At 36.9% G+C, this 25,665-nt stretch overlaps 1 protein-coding gene across 2 annotated transcripts in view; it reads left to right on the top strand.

The window, feature by feature from the left end:
• Window positions 1–13,800, top strand: part of LOC123516282 — an 81,629-nt gene extending 67,829 nt beyond the window's left edge. For both annotated transcript variants that reach the window (XM_045275543.1, XM_045275544.1), the window contains exon 6: window positions 8,545–13,800. The gene's annotated coding sequence lies outside the window, so the exon portion shown is untranslated. The remainder of the gene's footprint in view (window positions 1–8,544) is intronic.
• Window positions 13,801–25,665: the final 11,865 nt, after the last annotated feature.

The following is a 25,665-nucleotide window of genomic DNA, read 5'->3' as shown; positions in this document are numbered from 1 at the left end:
AAAACAATTGGGGAGGATTAGAGGTATCACATCCTTGAGAGTGTCCAGTTTAAAGTGAATGTATTCAACATGATCATTAAGTTCTTTTAGATTCAGTATGACTCTGGCAGTACCATCCTTTTTGAGAGTAGGGAACACATTAGAAATGAAACTGTGATCCCCTGGTGGACATAATTCTACTATACTGTGTTCAATAAATTTGACCATGGCATTGTCCAGGGCAACACTGTCTGCAGTAGACAAATGTAGGGGACCTGGAGGTTTAACCTGTATGGGAACATTCACAAAAACTAGAAGTTTCCCATGAACCACGTCATGAGTCCATTATCAGAAGACAAAAGGCGCCACTGTAACTTAGCATTAAAGATCTTATCACCATGGAAATTTGCAGGAGTGTTAACCAAAGTAGGTACAAGAGGGCTTACCGAAAGTGAGCTCACTGGGGAGTTCTGTGCACTGGCCTCCCCTTCCCCTGGGGAGGTCTCTGGCGTAAAAAAGGCCTTTTCTGGGACTGTGGGTGTGCCTGTTGTGGGTAGGAAGGCTGGAAGGGGTGTTCTGTTTCCCAGAAACCTTGTGAGGATGGAAGGAAGGCCTCCCAAGTTTCTTAGACTTGTGGATTTCCTCACATTTCTTGACAACGTCAAAAGGGAACAAGTCATCCTGGCCCACTTCACACTCCCATTTGCAGACCTCTTCAAGAGCAGAGTCATTTACATGAATCCGTGCCACCTCTTTCCTCAGCTGATTAATGTAGTTGACAGCAGAAGCAAGGAGTCTGAAACTGTTATTAAGGCCCTCAAGGTAGCAGGTAATGGGCTGAACATGTCTATCACCAATGTTGCTTATGCAACGGGCAGTAGGGACTAAAGCCTTCACAAGCAGGCCATTAGTGAGGGAAAACCTGGTGTCCACTAACTTGCTCCCAATGCTCATAGCTTTAGTGACAGCAGAGTTGGTGACTGGCACCTTTAAGTTTGGCACATTGTTAGGGAGCTTGATCCTGTCACACGTCTGTTTAACAGTGTCAGAAGAGGGCTGGCATCTCAGACTCAGGTTGAGGATGGAGGCCAGGCGCTCAGACAAAGGGTCACCCAACTCCTCCTTGCTGTGGAAATGGCCTGCGAACCCCTTGAGAGCTTTTTGGAAGGCGACGTCAGCAACAGGATCACCTTGAGGTTGACAGGCACTGAACGTGTTGAGATCATTCAATGGGTCAGACACAGACGCCTGAGATGGACAGTCAGGAGCTGTAATGGCCTCATCCTCCGATGAAGAAACATCATGGAAACCACTAAAGTTGGCACTGTATCCCGGCGACACTTGAGGACCTGCTGACTTGTCTAGTTTCTCGATGAGGTCACTAATCAAAGAAGACAGACGGCCCAACTTGGCGTCTTGCAGTGGAGATGCAGTTGGTATGTTTACACCACTTGGGGGGAAGACGACCGAGAAGCGCAGGCGGTCAGAGGCAGGGAACTGTTACTTTCCCCGGAAGCTTTCCTCCGCTTCGCTGTACTGTCCAGGGGGTCCTTCTCACGACGTTTCCCCTCAGAGGAAGAGGAGGAAGGACGCCGCGGGGTACTATGGCCCTCGTCCCGGTCCGACATAACTCTTCCAGAAACAAAAAAGTGAAGAAAATGCCGGGTAAATTAACAGGTAAACAAAATATGTACTTGGATCATCCATGTGTAATCCTCAAAAGTGTTATCACCATAGCGCTAACATATGTGTCCTAGGATCACGTGTGTAATCACAGTAGCACTAACATATATGTCCTTGGATCATATATGTGTATCATAGTAGTGCTAACATATATGTCCTTGGATCATATACAGGCAACCCCCGCTTAACAAAGGTTCACACAACGAAATTTCGCTACAATGAAGGTTTCATTTTACTACCATCTGCTTGTTTAACGAACACCAGACTCGCTTTAACGAAGTTTTATCCAGGTAATTTTTTCCAAGATTGAAATCACTGCCGTATCACACAAGCCGACAGGCTTTTGAATACATTAGCGCCTCTCATGGACAACACGCATGCCACTCACTCCCCCTGTTCAAAACAATAACAGCTTCAGCAGCAGCTCATCTTCCCACGCTCAACTTACCACCAAAACACCCTGCAATGTCGCTTAGTGTTGCTAAGAAGACTAGGAAGTCTCTTACTCTCGAAGTGAAGCTGGATATTATTCACAGACACGAGAGAGGCGAGAAAACTAATAGCATTGCTTGCCTCCATCTTGACTCCATCTACTGTCTCTACTATTTTCAAGTGAGCAGACTCTATTAAGAAGGCTGGTGAGACCGTATCTTCCTTGCAAGCTAAAAGAACCACCTGAACTCATGACTCTACAATGGATAAAATGAAAAGCTTTGTGGAAATGTGGTACATAAGTTTTGTATGTGATACAATGATGCGCCCTTTGTTTACATTCCACAGGTTGCTGGTTAGTGTCTTTCCCATTTCACTCTCCCTCCCTTCATAAATTTAAGATCATCAACATTATAAAGTTACGTACATACATTAATGTACATTATAATGACTTAAATTAAACTGCCTAAATGTTTAACTTCATAATTTTTACTTTCATTAAACCTTTTATTGTACTATGATGCACTCTTGCTTTGCTTACTCTCAATGGAAGTTCAAGTCAGGGGTTAAACTTGTTATAATCGGTTTGCTTAATGAAATTTCGCTTAACGAAGGGGTTTTTAGAAACGTAACCCCTTCGTTAATCGGGGGTTGCCTATATGTGTATCATAGTAGCGCTAACGTATGTGTTCTTGGATCATATATGTACGAGTACATGCACCTGGTGGAAAACTAACCAGGACGACTTGAAAAAGCCGTAAGTGAAAACCACATCAACCGAAGCACAGAAAGAAGAGTGGGCGGACCACGTGGAGTCTAGCAGTGAACTGACATGGAACTGGCGATACGAGCATCTCATCTACTACCAGTGACGTCAGTTAAATGTCATGAAGTGAAAGTATTATTTTGTAGTGTGCTGAAACTGTTATAACTTAGTTTACATGTACGCCGATAGTCACATTTGTTGGTTGTGTCTATTACCTCTGGTCAAGAGGATATTACTTTACTACTATTAGTTATAATTTTGTAACATGATTTAGAAAATTTTTTCATCCCCACTCAAAATTTTTTGCACAAAAACTACCCGAGGTATCTACATATTTACGGTATAAATGCAATACACATTAATACACATTGTGTATACATATTATTCAATTAGGTAAAAAAATAAGGATAGGAGAGCCAGAAAACTGATACCACATCACGAGAATTGAATTTCCCCCTTAATGTTTACGTGTGAATGGTGCCTGCTTCCCTTCTTCCCTCCCTCCCTCCCTCCCTCCTCCTCTGCCATTCACCACCATTAGACGAAAATGTCTGTCTCAAAAATAACAACACTAAATAAACTTTTGCTTTTATTTTATGTATTTTTTATGCATTGATAAAGTATATATGTGTACGTAACTGAAAAGGCTTAACAAACTTCTCCCATCTCCACCCCATGCATGTTTATCACACGCTCATCACTGAGGAAAGGAACAATGTAAACAATCCTCTGGGGTGCGACCTCTATTCTCTCTCTCTCTCTCTCTCTCTCTCTCTCTCTCTCTCTCTCTCTCTCTCTCTCTCTCTCTCTCTCTCTCTCTCTCTCTCTCTCTCTCTCTCCCTTAATCTTCTTTATAATTATGTTCTCTTGTCCTTCCAGCTTCTTCTGTCACCAGATCATACTTGTCTAGCTTTTCAATACCATAAACTAATTTATACAATTTTATTAGGTCTCCTCTTTCTCTTCTATCTTGCAAGGTTGGCAGTCCCATTTCTTTCAATCTTTCTTCATAAGTTAGATCCTCTAGTTCTGCCACCATCTTTGTAGCTATCCTCTGGATCTGTTCTAATCTTCTTATATCCTTTTTCAAGCTAAGTGACCACACCACAGCTGCATATTCCAACTTTGGACGTATCATAGTTTAATGATTTTTTTCATCATATCTTTGCCCAAATACTGAAATGCTACCCTAATATTAGTCAGCATTTTATACGTTATTCCAAATATCTTACTTATGTGTTTTTCGGGGCTCAGATTTTTTTTGTATAACCACTCCCAGATCTTTTTCCTCCTTAGTCTTCATTATTTGTTCCTCTCCCATCAAATAGTTCCACACTGGTCTTCTCCTACTCTTTCCTAATTCCATTACGTGGCATTTCTTGGCATTGAATTCTAACTTCAACTTCCTACTCCACTTATGAATTTTGTCTATATCTTCCTGCAGTAGCAAACAGTCTTCGTGGGTCTTGTTTACTCTTACCAATTTTGCATCATCAGCAAGTAAATTAATATAACTAGTCACTCCATACAGTATGTTGTTTACATATACCTAGAACATAATGGAGGCTAACACTGACACCTGTGGCACTCAATCCACTTGATACTTAACTCCGGGATGAGTATGTATCTCTAATCACAGTTCTCATCTCTCTGTCCTTGTCTCTGACACTACTCCTCTTAGTTATCCTATTTTCTCTAACTTCCAAAAGTAGTCTGTTATGAGGGACTTTTATGTCTTTTTATGTCTAAGTACACAGTGTCCATCCATCCATCTCCGGTCTCCAGTCCTTCTACTACTCTCAGGTAGAAACTAGTAAATATTTTGTAAGATTATTTTCACACACACAGTTTGACACCTTTAAACTTTTTTTAAGAACAAAACATAAGGGATACTACAAAAGGCTTACCTCTTTTTGTTGAAGATTCTTGTGACTGCAGCCATCTGCCATCTTTCACATAAGCTATCAGTTTAATGCCTTCCAGCGTACGGTTCTCATGAATTCTCGTTTTCTGTAATGCACACCAGGAGAAGCACAAGTCTTCCTTTGTATATGAAACAAATGGTAATTTCATATTTCATATCTTCCTCCTAAACGGAATGAGAGCCATATAAAAAAGACCTCCATTAATGTCCTTTAAAGTACACTTGGGCACTAATGGGTTAACTGAAGCTCATTTTTCTCCTCTTGTCAGTAGATATAGGCCTATAGGGGAAATCACTCCACTGTATAAATAAATAATGAGCTTGTAACACTACCTCCTTAGATGGAGTGGAAAAGTGTTCTCAATACAAATTAGGCTTAAGTTACTCTCCTCATTAAATTAAATCTTATCAAACCTGAAGTTCATGATTTGATCATTCGTTATTCGATCTGGTTTTCAGGAATGTAACCTAGTCATAAAATGAAGAAAACCTATATAAGTGAACACGTGACTGATAATTTACTGAATATTTCCTGTTTTGCCCTCTGAGTTACTCAGTCTAATGCAGTAGAGAGTCAATACTCGAACTTAATTCATTCCAAATGGCTGCTCAAGTATCAAAAAGTTCAACTACCTATACCTGTAAATCAGGTAATTCGTTATAACCTTAGTAAAGCCTTAAGATTACAAAGATTTTTGCAATTTTTATTTTACTTACCGTAAGTGAAGGCTGATGATGGATAACATAGAAGGGGAGGAGAGAAGGGTGAGGAGGAGGAGGGAGGTTATTCGTCAGAGGACAAGTCAGTCACTATCCATGAAAACTTCTGGTAACCTTGTGTGTGGTTCACTAACACTTGTATTCTCACTAGATTCCTTATTTTCACCACTAATAAGCCTCTTTGGTGTCTTTGTAAGTTTATAAATGAAAAACTACAGACAAAACGCAGGAGAATGTTGTTCTCATGACTACAGTGGGACAACTGGTGGCAGGGGAGAGGGAAAGGCTAGGAGCCTCTCTTTACAACCACATATGCAGACGTTCGAGTAGCAGATATTTTTTTTGAGTACCAAGTCAAACTTTTGTGCTTGAGTATTAAATAAAAAGTTTGACTTCAAAGACATTCAAGTATTGAATCTTCACTGTATAATGAATGGTAAAAAGAAACATAAGATGAGACAGTATTTTATTTCTGTTATTGCCCCAGTAGGAGGTAGCTGATACCTGCCAAAACAATAATTACTCCCAGTGAGGTCTAATAGTACTGGTTTTACGGGGTTCTGTGAACTTATCATTAACCTTAAAGTATGGGGGGTTGATTTACGTTCCGTCTGTTACAGCGGGGAAAAATCACTCTTGTCAAAAATGCTAGAAATATTTTTTTCCTTATAAGAGCATATTTCTTTGTGTTATTCTGAGTACAATAATGTAGTTTTCAACATGTTATGACCTCTAAGAGTAAAGTTATTACATATAAAAAATTCTTCCCGAACCCCTGGCAGAACCCGCCACTAAGAAATACCCTCCAAGCTCCGATAACACAGCGTGTGTGCTCTCTCTCTCTCTCTCTCTCTCTCTCTCTCTCTCTCTCTCTCTCTCTCTCTCTCTCTCTCTCTCTCTCTCTCTCTCTCTCTCTCTCTCTCTCTCTCTCTCTCTCTTCGGGCATTTGAATTTGATGTAAAAGTAGAAACTTTTGCACTTTCATGTCAAGAAAAGAAGATATATGAAATAATGTGCAAAACAGGAAAAGAAAAAGAAACCACATATTACAAGTATTGTGGATTTCTGTAATAATTGGAATCTGGCAACTCTTATTAGCAATGGGATTCACGTGACTTGGCCGACAAGCACAGTCCTGTAGAGGCAACCATGGGTGACACACACCAGCGCATTGCTTGAAGGGAGTATGTGAGGAGGTTTATGAACGTCGCTGTAGGGGTTGGTCTCTATCTCCCAGATCACTATCAGAATCACTACTGGAGTCTTCACTTTCTTCTGTCTCAATAAAAATATCAGTCCTCAATGTCATTACCGAGTAACACTGACATAACATCACTTGGAGTACCATGTCCTCCCTCCGGGTCATGGGGATTGCCAGATATCGCCTCAAGATGGGAAAAGATGCCAGATACCTCCGCTTGCCCCAGGACCAATAGTGATGGGGGAGAGATTCAAACGTTTAGCGCAGAAAAATCATGATTCTCGGAACGATCCCTGCCTCTCCACACACAACGCTACAATCGTCCCGAAACAATCACCGTACGTTAAGGGTTAAAGCTAGCTCTGACCTCCCTGAATGTTTCCCATTGTGTGTCACAGCACAAGGGGACAGTCACAACCTGCTCTCTAAAGACTATCATGCATCTAATTACACTTACATTCTTCATGCAAAAATTCTAAAAAATTAGATAAGATGAAAAAAGTTAATGAATTCTATTATAATCCTGGGAGTCCCTTTTATTATCTATTCAGCTTGTTTACAGACTGGCACCTCAGTGGGCTTTTTACATCACATTTTTTTTTATGCCTTTGGTTGTTTCTCTGTCTTACATAAATAAAAAGAAAGACTTACTCATTGAAGAACACTGGATGAAGAGACTTTATTTCTTTGGTTTGGCTGTGGAACACACAGTAAGATGGGAAGCATCTGGGTGTCCTTCCATCTTGGCAAAGAGATAAGAAGTTAGTCAATTTGCATTTGTGTGGTGACCTGACTCCCCTCCTTCCCCCGTGGAAAATCCTGCCTCATGTCAAGTGGCAACATTGCCTGATCTGGTTTGCCACATCATCACACATGTACATGAAATACCTTAATTTTATTTCATATATAACACCTATTTGTATCACATGTTATTTAATGAAATAGTCACATTGTTCATAGAGTGCTGTTTGATGACAATACTATGATTAAAGAATCGTGAGTAGTATAGGCTGGAGGTCTGGTAAAATGGTGAACAACACCTGGTGGATCAGTACAGTTTAGTTTTACAGTATATAATGAGTGATCTGTTTATTGTATTTATATGGCAACTATAACAAGATGCAATGTTATTGAGCAATTTCTTTTTTTCTTCCCCTTCATATCTCCAGCCAAATTTAAATAAAGTAATTAAATCACCATTAATATGTAGTGGAAAGAAGCAACTATTGTTGTTTTCTCTTCTCTATTATTAAGGAGAGCTATGTTATAATGTTATGTAAAGAGAAAGGGTTTACTTCTCAACTTGAAATATACAAAGAAATACATATATTATAACAGCATAGGAATGTATTATGAAGAAGACGTAGAAGAACCAATAAACAGTGGGGAGGACAAAGGTGCACGTGGCAGCAGCCATAATCAAACAAACACACCAAGTCATCTGGAGAGATGAGACAATGCTTTTAAAACTCTCATTCACAGCTAAATTACAACATGTAGAATTCTGGGAATAACACCATTTAAAAAAAGAAGGGTTAATGCTTCTAACTGATTTGGTTTTATAGCTCTACATTAAGTATATAAAGAAATAATGATATTCAGAATATTGACCTCTTTCTTAAGAAATCCTATCCTGAAATAGTGACTGTTCCAATTCACTCATCCTTAAGGATTAATAGGAGTTCTGTGGGTCAAATGTTGGACATAGGTCTGATTAATTTTCTGTCATTTCAAAACACAAAGTTCAGGTTTGTCTATGGTTGCCATTGGTAGGGTTAAGAAGGTATCTTTGTATTTTCTACTGATTTCAGTTATAAAGTGATGCTTTTATGTTTGCAGGATCACTGTGATTCAAAATGGATGGCAAAATACTTTGGCTGCTCATATCTTGCATCACTTCCATGGATCCAGCCTACAACATTTTCAATAACATAAGTTGTGATTTAAAGAATGTTAGTGAGTTTCACAAATTTTTTTCATGTTGTATTTTAGAAAATGTATATATATTACCAAATGTACAAAAGATGAAAATATTCATGCCTTTGATGCATACAAGGATGAATCTCGGATACTGTAAGATATGAAATTTTTTTTACAAATGACAAGCTCAACGATCTTAAGTATTGTAGAGTGCTTGAAAATTTTGATAGTATTTTTTCCTGAATGTAATTATTTCCATTTCTTTGAGTATGCCTTACCTTCCCATCAAAGTTTATCACTGAGAGAAGTAAGAGGTGAAGTTGGGAGATATTGATCATTGATATGTATACATGCTAACTTTGGATGGAGGTGCATCCCATTATTTAGTGCAAAGTAGATATAATGTAGTATTTGCTCCTCTATTTTAATACATTGGTGTATAGATGACTTCTAATTTGATGAAGCAGCCTTCCCACAATTATTTTTAGCTGAGACAACAAGTCAGCTCAAGGTACTTTAGTAGGTAAATGTTATGACCTGTAAATTAATCTACACTTCCTTTCTCAACCCTACTCTGTATTTGTCTTTCCTATCCCCATTCTCTCTTTGTTTCTACACACACACACACACACACACACACACACACACACACACACACACACACACACACACACACACACACACACACACACACACACACACACACACACACACACACTCGTTTTTGTGGACTAAATAGTGTAGGCAACAGTCTGGATAATGAAAAAGTCCAAATAATGCAAATGGGTCCTTTCTTTTTATCAAATGTGGATTTTTGTCACCGAACACATTTTTTAAATTGCAAAATCTGTTTTATTTGGGTTTCCCTGACCAACCAAACCAAAGCAAACTTCATCTAAGTTAACCTAACACTAAAGGCAGGTTCACATGTGCCAATTTGCGACTGAAATTTTACATACGTGGAGTTTCTGACGCATTCCTTTTAGTCAGAAAGTGTCAGACGTAGTGCCTGGAAAGTATCGACTAGTTGGCGCCTTGGCGGGAAGTGAATGTAAATAAACCGCCACACACCAAGATGTCTTCCTCCAGTGACGATGTTGAAGATGTGGTTGCTCTACTGTATAATTCATTTCTAGGGTCCCAGATGTGTTCTTTTTCCCTCACCAACTCTAACATCTGTTCTACATCTGGAGACCACATTTTCAAAGCTTACTCTGTGATGTTATCATGTAAATAAAGTTGCAAATTGACTGGTTTCTCCAGTCGCTAGGCACTGATTTTGAGTTGGAAACTCTACATACATAAACTTTCAGTCGCAAATTGGCATGTGTGAACCCACCTTAAAACTAACCTAACAGTACTGTATATTGCAGCTTATAAGTTGATCTGGCACATAAGTCGACCTCTATAATTTACCTCAAAATGTTGTACTATAGGTTTACCTTGCAGATAAGTTGACTCCCCCTAAACTATTACTTAGTCTGGCCCAATGTCGTCCTGAGTCACTAAGTACTGGATTGTAAATTAAGTTTTATCTTCAGTAAAATAAATAAAACAATTCAAACAGATTGAAAACACCACCAATTTGAAGCATTACAACAGTCAGTTTTTACCTTTTTTTTTTCTCTACTCACCTGTTTCACCATTATATCAAGTGAATATTTAGTTTTAAAACTCTAATGGTATTTGTTCAACCACCCACTGTCCTGCTTCAAACGTTGGAACAAAAGAAACAAAAGTAACAGCTACTCATTGAGACTGCATACTCCCAAAAGGAATACGTTCAAGGGTGATTTGAATATTTCATAGGCAAGGGACTCAGGGAGGCCAGAAAAGATTCCTGGGCTCAGAGAGATGCCTCTTACTCTACCATGTTGTGCAGGGGACTGACACTGTAGTAAGTAGGAACAACAATGAACCTTCCTACACAAATACCACAGTTTATTATTATAGAATATTTTATTGATACAAAAGCTAAAAGCAATGCTTTAAATAATCTAAAATATCTAGAAACATGAAATGATACTTAAAATTTCACACCTAAACAACTGTTTAAATACAATGCCCATCACTAGGTTGCAGAACTGAAGTCAATTATGATCACTTCATTAAGAAACAATTATGTTTGTAACTTTTGCATCAGTGAAATATTCTATTGTGATAAACTATAGTATTGTGTAGGTGCATTATTGTTCCTATTTACTACAGAGTGTCAGTACATGCAGTCCTCATGAGTAGCAATTTCCAGTTTTTACCATGTCTTACTAGAATGACATGTAAACACAGTCCTTAGGCTAAGTTCAGTAGTAGTTTTCCAGTGTCCTAATGTTACTGGTGCAATTATATTTGAGGCGTTCAGAATAGTAGTGACGTAAGCGCCAAAAATAAAAATGGAGAAAAACGCAGTTAAAGTTTTGCAACTTTCAGAACGCAATAACTTTTTACTGAGATGAGGAAGAAAGCTTTAGTTTTTTGCAAAATGAAGCTCTATAACAGGGTTTTGCAACCATTGTAAGCAAAATGTAATTACTTTCTGAAGTTGCTCATTAACTACGTTTTTCCAGGGGGGCACCTGTATTTTTGGAAAGAAAAATTAATAATAATACCAATATTAATAAAAAACCTCTACCCCAACCTCTAAAATAATAAACAAATAAAAGTTACTGTGTAAAACTCTTGTTGTGTGTGTGTGTGTGTGTGCGTGCGTGTGTGAAGTGAGCAACAATGGTGGAGTCTCATTGGCTGCCGTCAGTCATGTCACCGCATCCCTGCCTCCCTATTGGTCGCTGAGCAGCCATGGTGGAGATACCTTGGTGTAAAAGTCACTGTGTAGTCACTTTAATGTGATGCCAATATGGTCGATTAATGCCTTCACTACTAACAGAATTTTACCCTTATTGCCATAATACTTCTGACGGCACAGATGTGAGCCAAACACAATAAGAAGAAGATAGTGCTATACCACAGTTTGCTGAGACATGCCAGGGTAAAAATGCAGGCCTCCCGAGTATATACCTCATTATTGAGTGAGTGCCACAGGTTTTTTTTTGTTGACGGCAGTACTACCGTGCGTACCCCTCCAAAGAATGGGAATTTTGATCATGTTGCAGGCCAAATTTTGACTTGGATGTTGCAGATTCAGGAAGCTGAAGGCAAGACGAAGGAAATGCTATACAAACCTCAAAATTAGTCAGGATGGCACTTACGTCACTACTATTCTGAACGCCTCATTTGTAGGTTGCTATTTTATATCTACTCCATAAGTTGACCACTAGTTTTGACCATAAAAAAAAGACCGTAAAAACTCGACTTATAAGCCACAATATACAATGATACCCGAGTGCACCCATCATTCACCCTGTAATTGTCTACATCAATTTCTATGCCAGCTTTCTAGCTGCTGCACATACCATTTTATAAAGGCAGTATCTAATGCAGCATCTTTTCCACTCCTTATATTTTTTCCTTGGTGCACCTTCACCACTTTTACGTGATGATGCATCCTTACAGAATTTGGCAGAATATTCTACCAGCTTATCTTCTGATATACTAATGTCTGACACAGTTTAGTTGGCCATACCATACTCCTCAGAAAAACTCATAACACCTTCTTTCTCTAATTTTCATATTAATTTCATCTTTTAAGTCACAACTAGGGCAACTCACTTATGCCTAACACCCTTGGGAGACATAATTTAAGAGTTCTGAGGTACTGAAAAATGTACAAACTTGCTCACTGATATTGGACAATACACACCATTTACTAGCATCAGCCAGACTTGTTTAAAACCACTTACTGCAGCGGTGCCACCATCTATTTGCCATTTCTGGAAGTGTGCGAGTCATATATCGTTTGAATTCTTTAGTTGGCCATCAGGACTCAAATCATTAAATTATTAACTGGAGGCTGTCCAGATTAACCGAAATCCAGATAAAGGTCTGATTAAACGAGGGTTGAGTGTACATACATACATAGAAACGCAGTGGAATCTTGGTCACTGAACACACCTCTTTTGAAGAAATAATTTCTTAAAGATCTTAATTGCTTTGGTTGCCATACCATGATTTAGTTCACTATTAAAGATAAAGCAAAAACTGTCATTTATTACTTATTTATAGTTTATATAAATATTTCCCTAATTTGGAGAAGAAACACAATGAGTAAAGCATTAATTTAATATTTGAAGAAAGTAAATGTGATCCCATTGAAAAGCTTCAATGTAAACAATTTTTTCTTAGGTAGGAGTAATCCTGACTCAAGACACTTATGGCTGTTTTGATAACCCACAATGCTGTCACTACTGCACAAACGCATCTTTCCAGTAATTTTTTCCTAGCAGTAAGATGTCTAAGTATTATGACCACCTTCATTTTGATGTAAGTGAATTGGTCCTCTGTGCAACTCTGCAAGGCTTCCCTTACTTTATTGGCGACTGAGAATACCTGCACATTCTAAACAGTATCTTCTGGTAAGGTCTGTGTCGCTAAGTTCATTTAATATATCCTTTCTAGAGTAATAATTTCTGAGCTGATGTTGTGAAGCAGCCATTCTAGCAGTGGGAGCGTCTGTCACAAACTACTAAGACAGAATAGGTGGTTGAGTAGGAATGGATTGATACATTTTACATTGATTCTTATGGGGAAAATAGTTTAGGATTTGAACACCATTCAGGAAAAAAATAAGTTCGAGAACTAAAGTTCCTCAATGAATATAAATTTTTTTAACTTAATTAATTCCTGAAGACCATTCGCTAACTGGGAGTTTGAAAAAACAAAACAATTTTTTCCATAGGAATCAATGTAAAATAGATTAATCCATTCCTGGATTCCAAAGCTATGTTTGAGAGAGTGACTGGTCATGTATTCCATGCTCTCTGCCCCCACACACCCCTTATCAAACACTTGTATGTGTCTCTCAGCTGCAATAAACTCAGGATCGTCATTGCTATGGTAACAGTGTCTAACTGACAGCAAGACAGCACATGTTGATCATCCTAATGATGTTTATCATACATCACTACTTTCCTGGAATAAGTGAGGTATCTCTGTGCTGGGTTAAGCTGAGATGACAAATATTGTGGGCCAAGTAAGCATCTCATGGAATCTTGTGATTCCTGAGACTTGCCATACCAGCAGAACATCTTGGAAGTAACATAACTGTTCAACCCACCCAAAGAAAACCAGAAAATAAGAACATTATTACAAATGTGGAACACTAGAAAACTAATTTCCAATATGCTTTGCTGGTAAGGCAAGTCTCAGGAGTCACGAGATTCTGCAAGATGTTTTTTTGGGCTAATAATGGCATCACAACAGATTGCAATACAGAAGCGTCTCAGCTATTCCACGACAGCTAGTGATGCATGACAAATGGTGTCAGGATGATCAAAGTATGCCATCTTGTTGTCAGTTAGATGCCATTACTATAGCAACAATGATCCTTGGTTTATTCCAGGTGAGGGGCACATAAAAGCATTTGATAGAGGATATGTGTTGAAAGGAGGAGCCTAAGGTGCATAATGAGTTAAGCCGTATTTTTGCCAAATTTCAGCCAGAAATCAGCCAGTTGTTAGATATTCCTGTAGATTGTTCACCAATCAAGATATGGTACAACAACTAGGGCAATTTTGAACTTGAAATTTTGTTCAGCAACTGATTTGTTTGAAAAAGGGAGATGTTCAGCAATTGAGGCTAACTGTGTGTGTGTGTGTGTGTGTATATATATATATATATATATATATATATATATATATATATATATATATATATATATATATATATATATATATATGTATATATATATATATATATATATATATATATATATATATATATATATATATATATATATATATATATATATATATAAATGCACTCGAGGTAAGATAAAAGTAAAGCAGTATTTTGACATCTTTTTCATTATGAAAGTTTGATATGTATTTTCTTGTTTACCCAACCTTCTTTGGCTTAAGTTTCTTTTAAGAGAACTAACTATGTTGATCTTGAACTTAAAGAAGTTTTTGTGTTCCCATAAACTAGACAAACCTAGTAATTGAGGTTTTTTATTATTTATTTTATTTATTTATTGTTTTATTATACATATTTATTTTGATATCATCTTACTATCATTTTAATGTATTTATTTACTTTTGGCTTTAGGAGAGCTCAAAGGTCCACAAATAAGGTGTAAGGGATATATAATGATAAAATACCAATATATTTTATTTTTATGGTAGACAGGAGCAATAAAGATTGGCACTTGAAAAGTGTAATAGTCACAAACTGTATAGACTTTTGCTTTTAGATTTACTGTACATAGCATGCATTAATGCATTGTTGTGCATCTGCAGCAAGAGTTTTAATTTAACATTGCTGAAGGGTTTCAAATTTATTTTCAGTTGGATCTAATTATTGGTTTAGTCTTCATAACAAAATTATTGATAATTGTCAATTGTTTAAAAGCTGAAAGCATAAACAGTTTCATGAGATTGACTGATCAGTTTAGTCCTACATGTTTCTAGGTAATTCTTTCTTTAAGGGGATAAAGTTGGCAAATTTATCAGTAAAAAATAAGAGATAAAGGTAATTGCAGTTCATGTTTTGTTATGGTAAAGATAATAATGAAAGAAGTAATTATATTTTATGCAGCAATGCTACTAGAAAACAAAAGACAAGTCGGGAATCTTAGATAAGGAGTACCTATATTCTAATGAAATAAAGTTCTACATTAACAAAATGTCAGCAGGGATTTAAGGCAGTTGATTCTACATTTCTACCAAATGTAAAAGTTTTTTGTGAGTTTCCCATTGCATATGAGATAAGGAAAGTATGTTGGCTGCATGATCCAGTAAGATTTGATATGCTAATACTACATCTTTATTGTGTTTAATAGATTATGTATTTTACTAATGAAATGAAAATGCTTATTCAAATGTGTGTGTGTGTGTGTGTGTATTTACCTAATTGTATTTACCTAATTGTAACATACGGGAAAAGAGCTATGCTCGTGTTGTCCCGTCTCCATATCTATTAATGTCCAGCTTTTCTTAAAATCATGAATATTCCTTGCGTTGACCACTTCCACGTCTAAACTATTCCATGCTTCCACCCTTCTATGAGGAAGCTATATTTTTCACATCTCTCCTATAAGTGGCCATTTTAGTTTTTCCCATGCCCTCTCGACATTCTTCCATTCCACATACACAGATCTTCCCTATCCATTTTTCCATGCCAATCATCACTCTGTATATTGCTATCAGGTCTCCCCTTTCTCTTCTGTTTTCCAGGGTTGGAAGTTGCATTCTTTTCAGTCTGTCTTCATAAGTCAAATCTCTTAAGTCAGGCACCATTTTCGTTGCAGCCCTCTGTACTTTCTCTAGTTTCCTTATGTGTTTCTTTAAGTTCGGAGCCCACTGTATTGTTGCATATTCAAGCCTCGGTCTTATCATTGCAGTAATTATTTTCTTCATCATTTCTTCATCTAGATATCTGACGCCACTCTTATGTTCCTCAATAAGTTCAATACTTCTCCAATTATTTTGTTTATATGTCTCTCTGGCGATAGGTCATTGGTAATTGTCACCCCAAGGTCTTTTTCTTCATGACTGGTTTTATGTCTTCATTTCCTATCTTGTACATACTCCTGATTCTTCTTTCACTCTTGCCAAACTCTATTTTCTTGCATTTTGTCGTGTTGAACTCCATTTGCCATGTACAGCTCCATTTCCATATTCTGTCCAAGTCTTCCTGGAGTAGTTCGCAATCTTTGTCACATCTCACTTTTCTTAACAATTTTGCATCGTCTGCAAATAGGCTCACATAACTGGACACCCCATCCACCATGTCATTTATGTAGACTGCGAACATTACTGGTGCCAACACTGATCCCTGTGGAACTCCACTCTCCACCAATCCCCATTCTGATGGTCTGTCCTTAATTATTGTTCTCATTTCTCTTCCTACCAAAAGTCTTCCATCCATTTTAGTAAACTGCCATGCACTCCTCCTACCATTTCAAGTTTCCAGATCAGTCTCTGGTGTGGTACCTTATCAAAGGCCTTTTTTAAATCCAGATATATTCCATCAGCCCAACCATCTCTTTCCTGTATTACATCTATCACCCTCGAATAGTAACATATCAGGTTTGTCGTGCATGAACGCCCTTTCCTAAAACCAAATTGACACTCACAAAGTATGTCATTTTCTCCAAGAAGTCTGTCCATCTAGTCTTCACCACCCTCTCACACATCTTAGCTACCACACTTGTAAGTGACACTGGTCTATAGTTCAATGGGTCTCTCTTGTTACCTGATTTATAGATTGGGACAATGTTAGCTCTTTTCCAGTCTTGGGGCACTACACCTTCCCTTAATGAGGCATCAATTACTTCACAAACTTTTTCTGCCAATTGCTCCCTGCATTCTCTTAAAATCCATCCTGATACCCCATCAGGTCCCACAGCTTTTCTCACTTCTAAACTCCCCATCATGTTCTTGATCTCCTCCACCGTTACTTGAAACTCCTTCATAATCCCTTTCTGTTCCATTACCAGTGGTTTGTCAAAAGCAGTCTCCTTTGTGAATACCTTCCGAAAGCATCCATTCATAGCCTCTGCCATTTCCTGGGATCTTCACTGCATACTCCATTTACTTCTAAACTTTCAATACTTTCTCTATTTTTGATGTTGTTGTTCACATGTCTGTAAAAAGCCTTGGTTGGTCTTTACATTTATCAATTATATCCTTTTCTTGTTTCTTTCTTTCTTCTCTTCTAATCAACACATATTCATTTCTTGCTCTTTTGTAACTTTCCACTGCTTAATCCGTCTTTTCCTTCTCCACCTCTTCCATGCATCCTCTTTTCTTGTTCTAGCCTTTTCACATCTATCGTTAAACCAGTCCTGCTTTCCAACTTCTCTATGTTGTCTTATTGGTACAAATTTTTCTCACCTTCTTTGTATATTTTTATAAATTCCTTCCACTTTTCATTTGCTCCTTAGCACTCTTGAATTTCATCAATTTGTCTCTTGAAAGAATTTCTTTAGGTTTCCAAAATCTGTCTTGGCATAATTCCATCTTCCCACTTTATATTCTTCATTTCTTCTAGATTTCTCTTCGTCTATCACCTTGAACTCCAAAACTGCATGATCACTCTTTGCTAAAGGGCACTCCACCCTCATCTCCTCAATGACCATTGGCTCTGTACTAAAGACCAAGTCCAGTCTTGACGATGCTCCCTCTCCTCCAAACCTAGTATCTTCTTTGACCCACTGAGTTAACACATTTTCCATTGCCAGTGTCAATAGTGTATTTCCCCATGTTGTCTCTGATCCTTCCATTGACCAGTCCTCCCAACACACCTCTTTACAATTAAAATCTCCCATCATTATAGTTCGTTCACAGCCACCCAACATTTCTTCCAGACATGTTCCTGTATCACTTATCATTTCTTCATATTCCTGTACTGACCATGCATTTGTCTTAGGTGGTACGTACACCACTATGTAGTGCCTCTTTTTCCTTCATTAGTTTCTGCTCTGATCTTTAGCACTTCTGCCTTTCCCATACCTTTTTCACTTGATCCACCTTTATATCTTTTTAACCAGCAACATCACTCCTCCTCCCATCTTACCTACTCTATTTCTTTTCCAAACGTTATATTTCCTTCTCCAACCTTCATCAGGTCTTCTCCCTCTCTCAGTTTTGTTTCAGTAAGACCCACAATATCTGGGTTCTTGTCCCTCAAGTAATCGTTGAGTTCTAAAATCCCGATATCACTCCATTTATGTTGGAATACATTACATTTCGCTCATATGTAAGTTTCTTTAGTCCTTTCTTGCTGTACTTTTCTGGGTTATGAACCACTTCCTCAGTCTCATATCCAAGATTCTCCAGAAAAACTCTTTCTTCTCTTCTTCTGTCCTCTCTTCATTTTTTTCAAAGCCTCCTTTCTCAACTCATTTAACATTTCTCTTTCCTTTTCACCGAGATCTCTTCTCAACCAAATCTTCCTTGTTGTTTCCTGCTGGGCTAGCCTCCATGACTTCTCCACCAATTCATCTACATCCTTTTGTGACTTAAGTTTGATTCTTATTGGCCTCATACCTTCTCTTGTGAACTTTCCAATTCTATGGAAGTCCTCTATTTCTTGTACTAGGTCTTTTCCTCCTCTTGCACCACATTAATGATATTATTTATCACCTTTTTATGTTTTCTCTCTCTCCATTTTACTCGGTGTCTTATCCTCCTCCACACCAAATATCACCACACATCTCTTTTTGTCTACAGTTTCCCTCACCAATGTCTCATTTGACTTAATAACCTTCACCACTTTCTCAGCTATCTTCTCTTCTATGATCTGTTGATCTATAATTTCAGCAAGGCCCAAAGTTTTCTCCCCTGACTCTTTGATTTCCTTTTCCAGACTTGCAACTTTGTAATTTACCTCCTTTCTTTCCACTTCCTGACTTTTTTCCATTCAGCCTGCTTCTCCATCACTTTTCCTAGAGATTCTCCACATTTTTCGCAATTCACTTTAATTAGCTTAACTTCCTCTTTCAGTGCTGCATTTTCCTTCTTCATATCGGCACAGTCTCTTTTTACATTGTCATAACTCGTTTCCAGGCCCTCATACTTTTCAAACAGTTTTCAATTTTACCTTCTAACTCCAGAATTTTCTTCACATAAGCGCTCTTCTCCATTATTCCTTGAAACCCTGTGAAGTCTGATTCCTCTTTCGAGTTCACGGCCGCCATGTTGCGCAGCGTAAACAAACCAGCTGATGGCTCAAACGCAGGCTACAGTTTATATTTACCTTCACTGGACATTATTTTGCTAATCAACAGTTAACATGACTATATGGAGACGGGACAAACATTACCAGCTCCTTTCCCACCTTGGTTACTCTTAGGTAACTGTAGAATTATAGATGATTGCTCTGGAGCTCAGCGACCACCTCCGCCATCGGCGATGTCCCGTGTGTGTGTGTGTGTACAAGTAGACACTTTCTGCATGGAGCCCTGTTTTGAAGAGTACCACACTCTAGTACCATTCTGAAAACCATGAACACTATACAACTTGAAATATGTAAATAGAAATATAGAAAGGAAAAAAAACTAGTGTAGAAATAATGTTAGCCAGTTCAGACATGTTCACTGTGTGCCTCATGAGGTTGGCAAAGGTTGGATTTATGTTATACTCGTATGTATGATTTTGTTTTAAAAATTAGCTTATTCAGTCTATGTTTATAGTTTTATGAAATAAACCAATGGTTGCATGTAACGTATGCAACGCATCAGAAGTGAAAAAAACAGATGTGGTAACAGTGTGGGGTGGGGAATTCCCAATCTGGCAGCCTAGCACAGGGATTTAAAAATGGCACACTGATCCCTTTAAATGTTTTTATTGTTTCTCGGTTGATTTGGGGCAAAGAAAAGAAAGTTTTATAACCTCTGGGGGTACTCTATATGTAAATTAACGGAACACTTAACAGGTAGGATTATTCAATCAAAGGAAAGAAAATCCTGAAAGCGTCCAACTTATCCAATGTCTGGCTTATTCGGGTTTAACTTAGTCGGGTGTACTGTATCTAACTTCTTATTCTAAGATATTATTGATATTTGCATGACTCATGACTCCTTTTATAAGCACAGTATGAAAATTGATATGAACTGAAGAAATAGAACATATGAATATCTATTGTAATCTCATTGTACTACCACTTTTTTTTTTACCAACAATTGATTTTCAACATTACATTCATTGTGGCTGAAACAGGCTAAACATTCAACATACGTTTGTGTAGATGTTGAAGTACAAATGGTCAAGCTCTCCTCACATTGAATAGAATTGGTTTGTGCCACTGTTTGGCTTCATTTTCTTTGTCAGAAAGTTGTATTGTGGTGCCAGAATTTGTGAGTGGATCTTTTATAACTATGTACGTATCCTTTTTTTTTTCCTTTTCATATAAACTTTTCCTTATTAAAACCTTGATTTTTTAATGTTTTCTACTTTGGTAGCAATATCTGATCATTGAATTATCATGACTGGTAGCAATGATTTGATATCTTTTACTGGCATTAATGTCCTTCGAGATTACTTGATTTATAGGTGAAGTTAGTATTTTTATAAACTTGACAGAAACTCCTGTCTACTAAACCCCCTTTTTGTAGTTACACCTCTCAAACCCAAAAAGTTAAGTGAAGGTAGTCAAAAGACTGTCCATTCATATTCTATGCACACTATATCATGACCACCATGTTATATTTCTCGGGCAGGTAAGCAGCCACAGCCATCTTGCCATCTCAAGATATGCATTACCTTACACACTCGACCATCAATGCACACCAGCCCTACCAGACTTTACTTCCCTTGACACACCTTCTTAACTTAACCTACTGAATTTATTCAATGCATCATTACATTCTGCATGACAAAGAAGAGAGCAAGAGGTGGCAATGGATAGCAGAGGGGGGAGGGAGACACATCTGTCTCTCATGGAGACTGTGTCAAGGTGTCACTTGCCATCTGGTTTGCAAGTTGCTTCCATATTATCTAATTCACTCTCCTCTCCCTTGCTATACAATATGGGAGCTATTATGCCATGAGTGAAATTAACCAAGCAATGTGGCAAAAGTTATTTCTTGGGCTTATTTTTATAATTCTGAGTGATCAATAACTTCTTATCTGCCCAGTCAGTTAAGATTTTAATGCTACCAAATGAGCCATTATGTACACTGTGTGCAGGCTCTTCAAACACACTGAAAAGCTGGTGCCATCTTTTGTTTTTTTTATATTGCTACTTCCACACTAGTTGCTCTTTTGATCTAGTGCATAACACACCTCCTATGGCCTCTCAACTTTCTCACCCCTATTCTCCCTACTTCCAAAATGCAACAGGTCTCCATCTATTTAATTAGTAAAATAGTGGAACTCCTTGCTTTTTATATTTCCTCCTCTCTATGACTTTAAATATTTCAAGGCAAGATTTAGATCATCTTTTGAATTGCTCATTTAGGGAATGGCTCCTTCAATGTGTCTTTTCACCTTTTTGATGCACTTATCCTGAGCCTCTTTTAAGAACTAAATGTTAGAGCAATTGTACAGTTATTGTTCTTATTCTTTTTACTAAGTTGTTTACTTTTAATTGTCACTACTTGCTTTGTATAAGGTCAAATATGAGAGAAAGCACAAAGCCCTTGTCATTGTTTAGCTTGTTTTTGTACTTTTGATGTATATCATGATAAACTTTTCATTAGAGAATTCCATTTACAATGGATTATTAGTTTTTAAACATTCCATCACATAAACTAATATAATTTGACAGAAAGATTTAGCATATCTTTTGAAAGTGCTGCTTGTTATGAAAATTTGTCAGTCTTATTTTTTAGGGAGATATGCAAGAAAGAAATATATTTCATGATGATGCAGCAACCTTGACTGGTCTACCTGTAGCCAATGTGTTACTTGTTCACAGACATACATCAAGGCTGGTTCTACATCATACTGCTCCATGCAAGTATGCTAGTATGCTTGAGTACATAATCAGGGCTGGATTATATGGATTTACTGGTTTAGTATGGCTTCTGCCATTTTAAACTACACAAATAAGCTAATGTATTTAATCATGTAAAGGAGGCAGGTTATGAATCTCAGGAAATGAGTGATTTTGATGTTGTAGCAGTATTGTTAACATTGTAGTGGTTGTATGTTTATCTTGGGCGAAAAATAGTGATTTGTCACAGAATTTTCTACCTTTACTTGTCTTACTATCACATGCAGAACCTACAGAATGCATTAACATATTCACATTTCTCTTAGAAATCATTTAGAGCTTTTCCAAAATACAGATGGCAAACTAAAATTTTCTGCTGATGCAACACATATCATTGTTGCACTATCAACTTTTCCAAACCACCTGACTCACCATCTGACTCATATTCTTGATGTCTTAACCTACTTTCCCTAGAAAAATTACATTTTACCTTATATGTGTGAGTTCGGCTAGAAGAGGCCATGATTAGCTATCAAAACTAAAAAAAACTTAAGCTATTGTTACTATGTAGTGTGTAAATTCAATCAGCAGGAATAACACAAAACAGCCTTAGCAGATGTCCATGAGCAACTAATCCACAACTGTGATCCAGGAAGGATCAAAGGGACTGGTATCATGCTGGCATTACAACAGTACTTGCATGATTTACAAAGAAATAGAATGGGCAAAATTTACCATAATGTCAAGGTACTTTTGCCAGGGTGCCAAATTCATTTGAAAAGCTATGTATATTGTTTATCATGTATGTATATTCTTTTCTTTTTGTGTGTGTATAATGTAAAATGTTTATCTGTAAATTATTTTGAATTCTATTGAACATCCATATTTTGGATTTCTTTTTAAAATCTTTCCCTTTTTAGCATGTGATATTGACAATATGCTATGCAGTGGTACCTTACTATACATTCACCTTGAAATAAGTCCAACTTGATATGCCTTGCTTGGATGCAAAAATATAAAAAATTAATAATTTGTTGTTTGACTTTTTGTATGGATCAAAATTTAGTTAATTACCCACATTTCCCTTGTTTTTGTTTACCTCTCATGAAACAGTCACAACTGCTCATGAGTAGTGTTGCTAGATTTTTTCATTTGTTTCATTTAATAGCCAGTACACAAAAGAACATTTTTTTCATACAAATGGCAAAAAAATCATCCTGGGTCACATGCAGTTTTGAAATTTTCTTTGTCCATACACCCAAAGATTTTCACTAACATATTGTAGGCAAGGATGCTATATCATGTTTTTTAACTATGATATGTAGGAAATAAAGAAGTGTCAAAAAGGAAAATGCAACCCTGTTCAGTGATGTGCCAAGTGTGTTGACATATTAGCAGCTGTGGGCTGCGTTCTTTGCCTCATCTCTGTGATGAGGCCTACCTCTTTTATTATTGCAATCATGTAGAATATATATTCTTTTGTGATTGCTTGTTTTGTTCAGCTTTAAACATTACATACTTAAATTTATATTTTTTCTTGGATATGCCTTGGTGAAATAAGGGTGCATCTTATTTGCTATTAAATATGCTATGTACTTTGGTATTAAGGTGTGTTTAAGTTATTTAATACTACCCTATCAATGTACTCTATAATGTGCCGGCAGAAATAGGATTCTTTTTACGGAACGGATTAATAATTTTCCCTAGATCTCCTGTGGGAAAAATTTTGTTTGGTGTATGTCCTGTTTGTTATAAGTCCAAGGATATGGATTGGTTTAAGAACATATTCTGAGGTACCACTGTACATGTAAACTTTAAGGCCTTTCTACCCACTGGTATTACATTGCTGTTAGTGTTTCTTTAAAAAGGAAAACTAAATTAAGAGGCACTGGTTTATAATATCAAATGAGGTTTAGCCACATAGAGGAAAATACTATTAGTTTACCTTGGTAAACTAATAGTATTAGTTTACCTTGGTTAGAGTAATGGCCTGCTACTGTTCTTTCTGTGATTACATTTATAAATTTTGTCATTAGTCCAGTGGTGATGTTGAAAAGAAGTGAACTGGTTTGTATTTAATTTTCTTAATTGACGGATGAATGAAAATTTTTCTTGATATATATATATTCAGATACATTACAGAATCTAAAAGCAAAAATTAAATTTAGAAAGTTAACATTCCTCATTTGCAACGAGGTTAGGCTACTGTAAAATCTCTATAGGTTGGCATAAGATAGATTCAACCTTTGTTAACTTACTGAAACTCTGTGTGAAATATTTTTTGGAAAACTCTCCTCCAGGCTCAGGATCTTCAATTTCATCTCTCTGTCCTTCTTGATCTGAAGACTTGGCGTTAGTAAGGACCGCTAGTTCTGCTTCTGGTTGCAGGTCTGCATTTTTTTTTTTTTTTTTTTCCCAGTCTGAACTGCAGTCTTTTATCTCTTAAATATCAATTTATTTTTTCAATATATATATATATATATATATATATATATATATATATATATATATATATATATATATATATATATATATATATATATAATTTTTCATTTATTTTTATTTATTATTTTTTTTTTTTTTTTACTGTGTAGCATTTCTTTTGTTTGAACTTTGTGTTGTTAGAAAGGACCTTACCAATGATTCAGTCTTCATTTTATATATACAGCCATTGTAATTCATCCACTTGTCTCCTTTTTTCATTTGTTTCTTTATCCTGTTCCATTCATCCATTTTTTTTTCTCTGTTCATTCCCTTTCCCTGTTGAACAAAGCTGATGCAGGTAAACAAAATTTGAGTGTGAATGCTTTGTGATGCACATGGCTACTTGAGATAGCATGAGGTCTGGTTTGTTGGTTTATTTTCTTTTATGAAGTCATGAAAACCTGGATTTTCACCTTCAGTACTACAAACACTTTGTTTTTAAGTACCAGTGTGTTCTCTGTTAACATAACTGACTTAATGTCTTATTACATAAATGGTCCTAATTTTGTTAAATCTCATATGCCCAAAGAAAATGTAAAATAGAACATAGAGCCTTCATAAGTACCCCAATTCACAACCTTTCACCCAGCCTAAATACTGTGTAGGTCAGGAGTGGGCAAACTTTTCAGTGCCAGGGCCACATATATCAACCCAAAATAATTAATATTTAAAATATAAAATTAAAGGCTTCTAAAGAAAAAGCCACTCTCACTTGCATGTGCACACTTGCAGGAAGAAAATGAAATGCTCACAATACTATTTGGCATTGTTTATTAACTTGTTCTTTCAAATTTAGTAACATTTCTTGGGCCGCATGAATTCCTTTGGTGGGCCATAGTTTGCCCACACCTGATGTACATTATGCTGAGTTTGGTTAGGCAAGACTTTGATTAGATGATTTCAAAAAAGTTTTTTCAGAAATTATTATTATTATCTTTTATTTGATTCATCTATTATTACTCATTTTTATATATATTCTTGCCATGTAAAATTGTGACATTTAGAATATAAACTTATGGATATCTCAGTGCACCTTTGTATGTATCTTCAATGCTGAGTGGACAG

This window comes from Portunus trituberculatus, chromosome 40 (assembly GCF_017591435.1).
Source record: "Portunus trituberculatus isolate SZX2019 chromosome 40, ASM1759143v1, whole genome shotgun sequence".
Lineage (NCBI taxonomy): Eukaryota > Metazoa > Arthropoda > Malacostraca > Decapoda > Portunidae > Portunus > Portunus trituberculatus.
Note: the sequence above shows the minus strand (reverse complement) of the source record. Positions and strands in the feature narration are given on the sequence as shown.